The sequence below is a fragment of the Manis javanica genome, chromosome 6 (assembly GCF_040802235.1).
Source record: "Manis javanica isolate MJ-LG chromosome 6, MJ_LKY, whole genome shotgun sequence".
NCBI classification, from domain to species: domain Eukaryota; kingdom Metazoa; phylum Chordata; class Mammalia; order Pholidota; family Manidae; genus Manis; species Manis javanica.
Window position 1 is genome coordinate 44,116,176 of NC_133161.1, and position 12,215 is coordinate 44,128,390.

A 12,215-nucleotide genomic window follows, 5' to 3' on the forward strand; every position below is an offset into this window, starting at 1 on the left:
TTTATAAGCCACCCAATCTATGGTATTTTGATATAGCAGCCTGAACTAAGACATACATATTCTTTTTCTTTTTACTAAATATTGCATAAGAACCCCTTCCTAGCTTCATCTGGTCTCTATGTGACTACAGGTCTGTGCTTCTGTTTTAGACTGCTGCTCTTGTTCATTGCAAGAGACTGGAAGGGACAGAAAGAGCAATGTTATATGTGAGCAGGTAATAATGGTAAACGTGAGCATCTTGAAATTCTAAATCTAACTTCTTTCATAAACATTATTTATATTAATGGAGGTGGAGAAATGGATGGCTACTACAGGGTAACGGTGCCAAAAATTAAATTGTAGTTTTTTTTCTTTCTAATGAGAAATGCTTCCAGTTACACTGCAGTATAGTCTAGAATAGGAAGTCTCCTAGGAGGGGGGTGGTTGGAATGTCGCCTCCTTAAATTCAAGAAGCAGGAGGAGCCTTGTTTATCTTGGGAGAAAAGGCGGAGCACGGGTCTGTGGAGTGAGTTGAAAGGGGAAAGCTGATTGTTGCTGGATGTAATGTTTAGAATCTGCTCTACCTAAGTGAGAAATAGGGCATTTGCCTTTGTGTGAAGAACAAGCTGCCGCAGAGGAGTTAGGAGGAAAAAACAAAGGAACAAGCCAGCCTCTGCTAAGGTGCTCTAGACCCCACCTCAGGGACGGCTCCGCTGGCAAGGTCAGCAGCACCTGCCCTCTCTCGATGGCCGTGTCTCCCCAGCCTTCGTACTGTGAGTCTGAGCATGGCAGCCGGTGGAGACATGGCCCCACAGGTAGTCTGCCCTGGCCGGAGCCCGCCCACCTCGTCCTGAGGACAGTGCAGCAGAAGGAACCTAGCTGCATAGAATCAAAATCTATAAACTCCATATTCACTGATTCAGCCTCAAATAAAATGAAAGGCTAAAAATAGAGGTGGTGGGTTTTTAATAGTCAAATTGTAGAGAGATGGAGGAGATCTGAGCAGAGTTTTGAGAAAGCTTTGAGAGTTTTGAGTTTTGAGAAATGTCTTTGACCTAGCTGTTACTTCTTGTTACATATTTAAGGGTAAAATGTGGAAAATATTTACTAGTCATAGACCTAAAAAAGACTTTTGCTTCTGGCAAGCTGGAATAATAGGAACTAGATTTTTCCTTCCTCTTGAACCAACGAAAAATTGGACAAATGTGTGAAAAAATGGTTTCAAGAAAATGGACATCAGATAGCAGGTGCTGAGAGGCAGGAACAAATACCGTGAGCTCTACAATACCCAGCTTCCTGCCTTGAGGGAGTTTACAGGCTGTGGTCTAGACAGGGTGAACCCAGGCAGCACCTGGCAGGCTCCCTAAGTTAAGGAGACAGAACTAAGGTCTGGAGAGACAAAGCTAGCTAGAGTTGCCAGGGTAGAGTGGGAGAGAGGAGAGAGCTGCACCAAGAGAGAACTCTAGAACATCTTTCCTGAGTATTCAGCTGAATACTAATCAAGTCCATGCACGTAGGAAAATACCAAAGACTGAGGAGAGGACCATGGAAAAGATGAGAAGATTAGTGCTCAGTGCCCACCCAGGTCTAGGATAGTGCATGCCCCCACCGGCCAGCTTCCAAAACCTCATAACTCACAGTGGTGCAGTAGAACACTCACAAAAGTCTTGTCTGAGTGATGAATATTTAGCCTTAGAACAAACATTGTTCCCACCTAATGAATCTTAAAAGCAAGACCTGAATGGATCAAACTGTTCCAAGTCATTCAATTGTGTCCCAGATCTAAGCTCAAGACTATTTATAGGGATACAGTAATATCTAGAACCCACAGGTAACATCCACAATATCTGTAATCTGATAAAAAATATCAGGTATGCAAAGAAGCAGGAATATATGACCCATAGCAAGGAGAGAAATCAATCAATTGAAACCACCCTAGAACTGATGATAGAGTTGGCAAACAAGGACATTAAAATATTTATTATGATTATAGCTCATATGTTTAAGAAGCTAGGAGGAAGATTAAGTATGTTAAGTGGAGATTGTGAGAAACAAAAAAAATATGCAAGTTGAAATTCTAGAGGTGAAAAATACATTCTCTCTGTTAAAATTTATACGTGATGGGATTAACAACATTTTAGAGATTGCAGAAGAAAAGATTAATGAAATTGAAGACATCACTGCAGAAAATATCCCAAACAAGAGACAAGAATGAACAAGAACTTTTTTGTAATCAGAAAAGCCTCATTGAGCTGTGGGGCAATTAATTCCGAGTCACTGAATATATGAGTAACAGGAATATCCCAAAGAGGAGGGGGAGCACTGGAAGAAATATTTCAAGGAAAAGTTTGTTTCAAGAAGTTCAACAAACCTCAAGCGCAAGAAATCGGAAGAAAACTATATAACAAGTCACAAAAAATCAAATTGTCCAGCACCAATGATAAAGAGAAAAATTTTAAAATCAACCAGAAATAAAAGACACATTACACATAGAAGAAAAAACATAGTAAAGGCAGCAGATTTCTCATCAGAAATAATCCAAGTGAGAAAACAGTGACATTTATTTAAGACTTCATTACTCTTGTTATTATTAACTCAGCCAATATTAAAACTCTTCAGGTCCTTTTAAAATAGGAAAAAAAGTAACTGTTTTCCTCCTTATATCAACTATGGGTACAAAATAAATAATTATCATAGCAGAAACCTTTCAAAAGCTCAATGAAGAATTTTTCAGTATTTTTTGGATACTATGCAAAGGGCCCTGGTCACTTTGGCTGGAGCCCCTCTACAGAATAACCTTACACAGTGGGCATCCCAGCCTCCAGACTTTTCCACACAAATCTCCTGTTCCACATTTATGTGTTTCAGGATCAAAGACAGCCTGTTTCTGCTCATCCCCCAGGGCCCCTCTGCAGTAGGCAGAGCATGTGGCTGCAAGAGAGCAAGGCAGGATTGACTTCCACCTCTCCTCTCCATCCTCACACTGCATAAACATTAGGGGACCCAAAGATATTCAACAGGAGGGTTGAACATTGCAGAAAGATGGATGAAACAGACCATGGAAATGTTTATTCTACATGATTTGGTGCACGTTTGTACCACAAGCTGTGAAGGACTCCTGATATATCATTGTTCTTTAAAGGTTCCAGATAATCTCTCGGCAATTACTATTCTAGCTTCATGCAAAATTGTAGCTATTCCTCTTCTTACAACTCTAGAATGAAATTATACATTAGAGCACTAGAACAAAATGATATGTTAAAGTCTATTCATCCATATGCTGGTTGGTCCATACCAAGTTGGTCCAAATGAAAATAAACAACCACAAACATAAAGGGTCCCTAAAAATCCAGGAATATGGAGGTGAAAGAAAACATGTCCTGAATGCACCTACACCTTTTCATTTCCGTTATCATTCAGTAATTGCTTATTTGCTAATGACAATGTACCAGAGTCACAGGACATCTTTTTTCTTAAAGTATTTGTGGATATTTTATAAGTGTGTAGTATATTTATATTATAACTGTTGCTTTTAGTTAACTGCATTTGTGTCAAGCACAAAAACAAAAACAAACAAAATTAACCTCTGAAACTTGCTTAAGTGCATTTCTGAACCACCCAGATTTTGAGAGTCTCTCTTTGATGGGTGAAACCAGCTGTGGAGTTGGGCATAGTTCTCTCAGGAGGGGAGGCTGATTTATCGTGTGTTTTAGGAGTCAAATATGAGCATCTGAATCATTTTGAGAGGGTCATCAAGGAAACTATAGACCTATTTATAAATGGTTTAGTTTCTTGAGGAGGCTAAAAATCTTTCTTGCCTATAAACCAGCTTCTCAGCAACTTAGATGATACACATCTCAAAATAGGTTTGCAAATTTAAATATTATCTTAGGGTTGTCGGAACTGAATAAAACAAAGGATGAGAAATCACCTAGGGTGGCTATGATAGACTGTTAAACAAACTCCCACACCCTCACACCCACACCCTCACACCTAGTACGTACTAAGAGGGAGGGCATGAGTTAGGGGAAGACAGTATGGCATCTGGCAAGAGTAATGGAAGTAGTACTAACAGTATTATCTATTAGATATTAGTATTATCTAGATAATAGATAATATTTTCTAATAGATAATAGTATCCTCTCCTATCTAGTAGAACTCAATTACTATTAATATCATTATTAAATAACATTAATGAGTATTATTATTAATGTTACTATTTATTATAGAAATTGCCTTTTTCAGCACAGGACTGTTTTCAGAGTTAGATTTTACCCTCCTAATTAGTTTGCCCCTACCTGGGAGGAGGCAGATGCCTCGGGCACTTTGTCTGAACAATCGCCAGGTGGCAGCATTACACCAGTCTCAGAACGCAGGAGCGGGCCCAGCCCAGAAGTGTCTGCAAGGGCTAAATGTACTAAGGAAAAGTCAACTTGAAAGGCTGCTTTTGTGAGCTGAGTTGGTAATAAAAATTTCTGAATCATAAGTGGCAAGTTTTACATTTGGCATAGCTTGAGACCCTAGAGGCACAGGAAAAAAGAAAGCCCATGGAACCAAAACATAAGAGGAGGGAGAAAAGGAAAAGGAGTCTACGGGTGTGCTGTATGCCGCACTCTAGGGCAAAAGACATGGGTCAGCCTTAGACTGTTAGGGTCCACATCTCCATTGATCTATCCTACTTGGCCTGTTTCTTTGCCACGTTCCTCTCTTCTTCCCCCAGTGGTAGAAAATTCTCAGACAGCTCTGTGGTGAAGCTGCATCACAGGAACCAGTCATCTTGGAAGTGCACTGGGCGTTGCAGGTGATGCCAACTCACTGCCGTTACGGGCTGGTACGTAGCTAAGTATGGGAAGCAGCTAGAACTCAAGACAATAGGGAGCAGTGTGGATTGTTGGCACTCCGGAGCATGTGTGCCCTGAGAGGAGTTTAAAAAAACTAATTTTATATGTTTTGTAGAACAAACAAAACCTCCATGGGTCATAGCCAATCCCCCAGGTTGAAAGCCAGGCTGGTGCCACTCCCCGTCCCGTGCAGGAAGCCCTACCTGAACATTGCTTAGAGATGGCCGTCTAACTAGTGCTTACACATTTGCAGTTGGTGGGGACCTACTCCTGTCTAGTCAGAGCATATCATACCTTTTAGAAAATGCTTCCTCATATTGAGCTGAATCTACACTAGCATCTTCCATGTGTTGATTATGGTTTGCTCTATAGATTAATACAGAACGTGTTTCATCCCTTTTCCTTAAGACAGCTTTCTTGTACTCTCTGCCTTTTCTCCTCAACTTGGGTCTCCCCAGACCCTTTAGTCAGCTCACGGGGCGGGGCTTCCAGGCCATGTGTGGTTTGTACTTTCAAATAAGCTCTTACTTAATAATGTTTGCTGCAAAATCTGGTACCAGAACTAGTTTCTGTAGTGGAGATATGGACTGACCAGCATGGAGCAGAGAACTGCCCTTTCCCTACTTCTGGATACTCCACTTCTGTACACACGGCCTATGGTTAGTCTAGTCAGATGCTGTGCTCCCAGTGCTGGGTTATGCTAAGATCGGTCTCTGTTTTGTATTCTTGTGAAACTTGATCTGGCTAATTTGGGACCATGGTTCCATCCAGTTAAGGATGATTCTGACCTTCATTCTGAAATCCATTTGTGTTACCTATGGCTTTGAAACACATTTGTGCTCTAGGTCAAATTCCTCTTAATGTTCTGAAGAGAATACGCCACGAGAGAGACCTTGCTGGTGCTCTACTACAAACCTCCAGTCTTTCACTTAACAAATGTCCACTGGGCCGCTTGTGGGGTCCTACACCTTTCTACAAACTCCACATATCAACAAAGATGTATTCACTCATGGAGCTTGTATTTGTCTTGACTCTGTTCCTAGAACGGAAGAACGGCTGAGAATTTTCATGATTGTGGCAGATAGTCCTGAAGCAATTTAATTCTTCCTTCTATGCCATAAGACTTGGACACAGGAATTTCTAGCCTATAAAGACTTCTATATATGGTTTTGATAACTTGCATTAGTACCCTGCTCAGGTTTTTGTTCCAATCTTTTTCTTATAACCTGGGAATTCTTCCTTTTTTCCTTTTCTCTCTCTGTCTACATTTATTGCTTCAAATATAGCAGTTTCTCCTAAGTCAGAATATTCTCCTTTAGTCAGAATGACCTTCCTGAAACATTTAAAAAAACAAAAGCTGATTCTCTAAAACTAACTTCTTTTGGCTTAATACCACTTAGTTGTTTTTTTAAGCATTATAGAGCTAATACATGGTGGTGAAGGAGACTTACAAAATGTAAACATAAAAATAAAACTAAAATCACATATGGTCTAACCATGTAGAAAAATTGCTATAATATGCCTATGTATTACAATCCAGTACATTTTCTTTGTGCACATGTATATGTGTTTTGTTTTGTAAAATAATAATCATAGCAGTTTATGTTCTGCTTTTCATATAATATATTGTGAATTTTTCTTTATGGAAAATTGCGGATACTTTGTGCATCTGTGCACATATGTGTATAAGTGAGCACATGCATTTCTTTTTTAGATTTTGTTTCATAATGATACTGCTTGTATAAAAAAATAACTGGATAGGTTTCTCTCTTTGAGAGAAGCAGCTTGGAAAGCTTATGGAATATCATTTCCTTGAACTTTTAAAGGAGCTCAGCCATAAAAACCACTGACCATGGTGTATCTTGAAAGATCAAATTATTTGACAACTTAATTTCTTCAATAGTTATTGATTTTTCAGAATTCCTACTTCTTGAGTTAATGGTAATATTTACATTTTCTTACTGTCATGAGTCAAATAATTCATTTATTGTCATTCTGTAGTTGCTAAACAGAGAAAGTACTATGTCTCTGCCTCTTGTCATAGCTTTGGCCTTATTTAATAAATTTTTGTATGTACCTCTTTTCTTGAATTCCATTTTATCTAAAAGTAATGTTGTAATTCCTGTTTTCTTTTCTTTCCTTTTTTTTGCATTGGCGTACTTTTTGGGTAGATCTTTGCCCATTTTCTTTTCTTTTTACATTCCTATGATTATTTTAAATGTAGATAATATTTTTAAATGATCTTTGAGTATTTTCCTTTGTTAGATGTGTTTATTCCATCTATAACTATTCTCAGAAGATATGCATTTGGTCTTATTTGTAATTCTATGTTTTTTATTTTTGTAACTGTCATTAATGTGGTAAGTATGTGGCCTACTTGATGCAAATCTCTCTTGTTCTAAAAATAGGCATCACTAATAGACCATGACAGTCTTTTGTGCTGAGCTGGGATTCAGCATCAGAATACTTATCAATGGCTAATACTAATCAATGAGACTTGGGACACAAATTGTAATCTATATTTGCTATCCTCCTGTTGTATTAATAAAGACCACAACTTTGCATTTAAGCAGACCTAATTTTGAACTGCATCATAAATAGCTGTCTTAGAGACTTAAATGAGGATTAAAGGGGAGTACAACATTTAGCAGAGTTCCTGGCCTCAATATTTGGTAGTGTTATTAATATAATTAATTTTCAAAATTTATTCTTTCACCAAGTGGACTGTATTTATTGTGATTGCTTTTTTTCCTTCTGGTAATTCAGAAGGCAGATAGAGTGTTTTTAAATTTAACTAGTGGAAACTTCAGATATTCAAACAGATTTCAAACTGCAATTATCAACATCAAGAACTGAATGGTATTGACCCCCCAATTAATCAGTATTTGTTGACTGTTTTATTTTCTTCTACATTCAGCTTTCTACGACATGATCTAGGATTTTAGATCCAGAATATTGTTATTAAATAACTTGTTAAATGTTCATTCTCTTTTAAGAAATTTTCATAATATTTCTAGTATACCTGCATAATTTAAAATCCCTGAGACTTTGTCTTGCCTGTTCTCTTAAACAGAATTTCCTCATTCAGTCAGCTGGTATACATACATCTTTGACATTTCCTTTTTCCTTTTCAGAAAGAATATACAAGTGCTCTGCTTCCTGAGACTTTGCTTATCTGAAATGTTGCTTTACATATATATGACAACTCAGAAGGGTATAGAATTCTTAAGTTGCAAAACTTCCACTTTAAAATGCAACTCATGTGTCCCCACTATCTTCCAGTATCTAATACAAGGAAGCTGATTGAGAGGTAATGAACATAAAAAACCTTCTCTATTGGCCCCATGGTCTGACCATTGTATTTTTAAATACATAATTCACATTGCTTCCTCTGGCATCTTTTCACTACCATTTTCTTAAAAATTATCAACACATTACCTTAACAGTTGTTGAAAGGATACTTTAGAGTAATATATTCAAAGGGTATGATTAGTAATACCTTGCTCTGCTTCCTCTACCCCCACATGTTAAGTTTCTACCCACAGGAGAAAAGGGGCCAGTATGCCTGGAGCTAAGGGGCATAAACTAATCAGTGGCATGGGCATGCAGAACCTTGGGAAACATGTTAGAATTTTAATCCTGTATCTCTGAAACAGAACATTTATATGACTTTATAAAGACTGTATTGTTTTACTACACATGTCTTCTTTGTCTACATAGATACTTATTTATTAGATATTCCTGAGACAAAATGAAGCAGCACAGATCCAATTTTTAATAGTAAATCTACATTCCTTGTCCTGGAAGAATGTAATGACCAATTTTCACTTAGATCCAGTGCTAATTATCTCATATTTGAAAGCAGTAGAAGTTTCTAAGGCAAGATGAACTTGTCCCCATCATTGAGACAAAAAGTGGATTGCAAATTTTGTCATATCCAATTTCTTTGGGGCTTTTAATATTTGTACAGATTCAACTACCATAGTTCTAGAGATAACTAGTCCAAGTGTTTTTTCTCTTGTGAGGCTGTCTGGGAGAAAACAGTTTCCTTGCTTGAGTTAACTGGTTGATTGGCAGGTGATTATGTCAAATGCTCGGTAAGTAAGAGGCAATAGTCCTTTTACATGGCAGCCTACTTCATTAAAAGTAGTAGTTCAGGATGGAAAGGGGAAAAAAATTTTGGAGTCACCAACTAGAAAATTAAGATTTTCATCAATAATCAGGCTTATGATTTTCATCTAGCTGCATTCTAGGAAACATGGAACTCATGGCTGCAGCAGAGACACTGGGGAACTCTCAGGGAAGCCAGTTGTGTGTTGGTTGTTCTCCACTTGCCGTTCCTTACCTCTGTTGCCCATTTCAGTCATGCTCTGCCCTGTCTGTGCTCCGGGGTTACACTCGTGTTCAGTAAATGGGAGGCTTCAGTAGGAGCAGGAGATGGAAGGGCAGGAGAAAGAGCATGAAGTGTCCATTCACTACCCCCTCCTTCAGGGTACTTTTTGAAAATGGCTGCATTCCTTTATGGTAAGAGCCATATGGTAACACCTGGTGAGGCGTTTCTTTTCTAAGGCTTCACCTTTTACCAGGCTCCAGTAACATTCTTTCTCTCTGTTTCTTCAGACCTAAGAATGATCACAGCTTTCTCCTCTTGCCAGCCTTGCGTGCTTCCCCATTTCTTGTTGGCATCTTGAATCTAGTCCGCCTCAGTAAATTGTTCCTTTTCAAAACTGTTTTCTGTGAAATCCTTTGGATATGCTCTTTCTTGCTTATGTGATGGATATGCCCAGTACAATCAACTAAAACTGCCTTGCCATGGTTAATTTAGTTTTACATAGCATTGTATCTTTTCATTTTAATTCTGATTAATCTGCTTTTTAATAAAACAGAGCTTTGGGCTTTTAGGCACCCTAACTCCCTCCAGCTCAGAGGAATGATGGGCAGAGGATTGGGCACTGCCCTCCATAGCTGTCATAGTTCATCACTTTCATCTCTGTCCTGTTTGTACTGATCATTCTCTGAAGAATGTCTTCCTTGTCAGCATTTTTTTGCACTACTAGTGTTACTTTTTACTGCTTTTAAGTCACTTTAAATTCTGCTACAATGATATATATATACATATTTTATATATATTCTCATTTATTTTTTAACAATAACCATTTATTGATTGGCTACTCTGTGCCAGGTACTGATGGACGACAGAGAGAATTGTAAGACTCAGCCCAAGCCTTTGAGGAATTTGTCTAGTGGACAAGCCACAGACTAAGGGTAAAATAGGTGGTAAAGAAAAATAATAACAAAGCCTTTTAATTTAATTTGGTAGCAACATAGAACATTGTCCCCAAAATATGTGTTTTAGAAACACAATTTACAAGGTATGCTTCTTAACAGTAAAATAATCTGAAAACGGATGACTAGCCAACCTCTAGAAGAAAGCTTACTGTGTTTGTTCATTCCACAATTATTTCTCTATTGAGTGCTTAGGTAGTATTAGACAATGTGCTAGATTCAGGGGATACGTGGCAAATAAGACTATGCTTCTCCTCTCCCGAAGTTCATATCTAATGTTTTGGGAATAAACTCTGAGGATGACTGTAGCTCTTACAAAGAGTAAAAGTGCCTTAGAACAAAGTATTTGGGCACATTTAAAACTAAATCCTTCTATCTGGGCCTCCAACAGCACTGGTTCCCCCTTTAGAGTGAGGTTTCCCTGACATGTGAAAACTATTTGGATTCAAAAGCTAAAATCTATTCAGAAGAGAAATCCTGAATATCTATTACAGGGAAAAAAAGTCAAATCAAGTTGTTATATCTATCTTTGTGTTAGTCATGATAACAAAGGGAAATGACAATCATGTACCTATAAACAGTAAAAATGGAAACAAAAATATATTAGAAAAACATTTCTACTTATTAGCACCAGATTAGTGATGGTATTTTGAAATGTTAACAGTGACAGTGCCCAGAACATAAGGTCATCCAACCAATTTAAAGCATGATTGTGGTTGTAAGGTAGCCTATTTCAAATTGATTTTTTGAAAGGAGTTATATGGTCGGCCTAATTTCAGACAAGCAATTTTAATATCTTGAGTCACACAAAATATATTCCATTGCTTTATGTGATGCTATGATTCTTTTTTCTGGACTTTGCTATTACAAAAGGAAAACTAGAACATGCTTGCACAGAACAGATTTTGAGGCTGAATTCTTTTTTTCTTAGTAGAACATGTTTTTGCCAGGTTTACAACCCACTTGAACTTCTGTCTGTTCTTTGATTCTAGAATCAACTTGGGCATCTTTTAACATTGGAAAAATCACAGATTTGGCCATAGACAAAAAAGTCTTAACAAAGTTTACCGAAGATTTATCATCACCAAATATCTGTCAGTAAAGAACCTTCTTATTAATATTCAGCATAGCTGAATCTGAAATATAATGTTTTAATTTTAGGTGAGGTCATTTTATTTTGATTAAGTACTTATAATTTTATTAAGGAAGATATTTTTTAAAGATTTATAAAAATATTTTAAGAAAAGATTGTTTTTAGCTGTTTAAAAAATGTACTTTATTTAAAACCTGTGTGATCATTTGTCTTCTCAAAGTACACTTTTGAGTGTTTGCTCTCTGCCAGGAACTCAGGTAAATTCTGGGGACTGAAAAGAAATCAGACCATTATTCTTGACATGAAAATGCTATGGTGTAGTGGGTTTACCTGCTTAAGCTTAGCTATACACATATGGTTGAAACAAGGAATAAGTTAGGAACATATTAGACAGAGAATTGGTTATTCATAAAATAATCAGAATTGAAGACTCAGAACTGAGAATTTGGGGTTTGCATTTGTCACTAAGTATCACTGGCACTTGGAGCAAATAATTTACCCTCATGGGCCTTTCCTTCTTCACATATCAAGTATGAGTGTTGGCCTTGGAATGTAGCCATTAAGCATTCCATTTTATTATGAGAAAAAATGTATTGCCTGGAAATCACCATACCCCCATGTCCACCGCTAAATATCTAATGTAAGTATGCATATCGGCTCAGCATGGTTCTCTAAAGCCTGTGGACATATAGAAAGAATGCTTTGCATGAATTTACAAAGAAAAGGTGAGGAGACTAAATATATTTTGAAAACCGAATACAATATTATGACTAATAGAGACAGATTTAAGGTAACGTTAGTAAATTTTAGGACTTGGATGAAGACAAAGGTAAACACAGAGATGGAAGAAAGCAGGGTGGGCCTTTGTCTCTCAGACATACTGTAAGGTAACAAGCAGTTGAGGACACAGAGGGAATCCTGAAATACTTTGTGTCACCCACCCCCTCGTGACATATGTGATCACCAGTTTATACATTTGGCCTCTAGAAGAATGTGGTCTGCATCAGCTAAGCCCA

General features: G+C 37.6%; 1 protein-coding gene across 5 annotated transcripts in view; it reads right to left on the minus strand.

Annotated features, from left to right (window-relative positions):
- The window catches only part of ITPRID1 (ITPR interacting domain containing 1), a 128,386-nt gene that overhangs the window by 37,957 nt on the left and 78,214 nt on the right, over positions 1-12,215 (minus strand). The window lies entirely within an intron of this gene.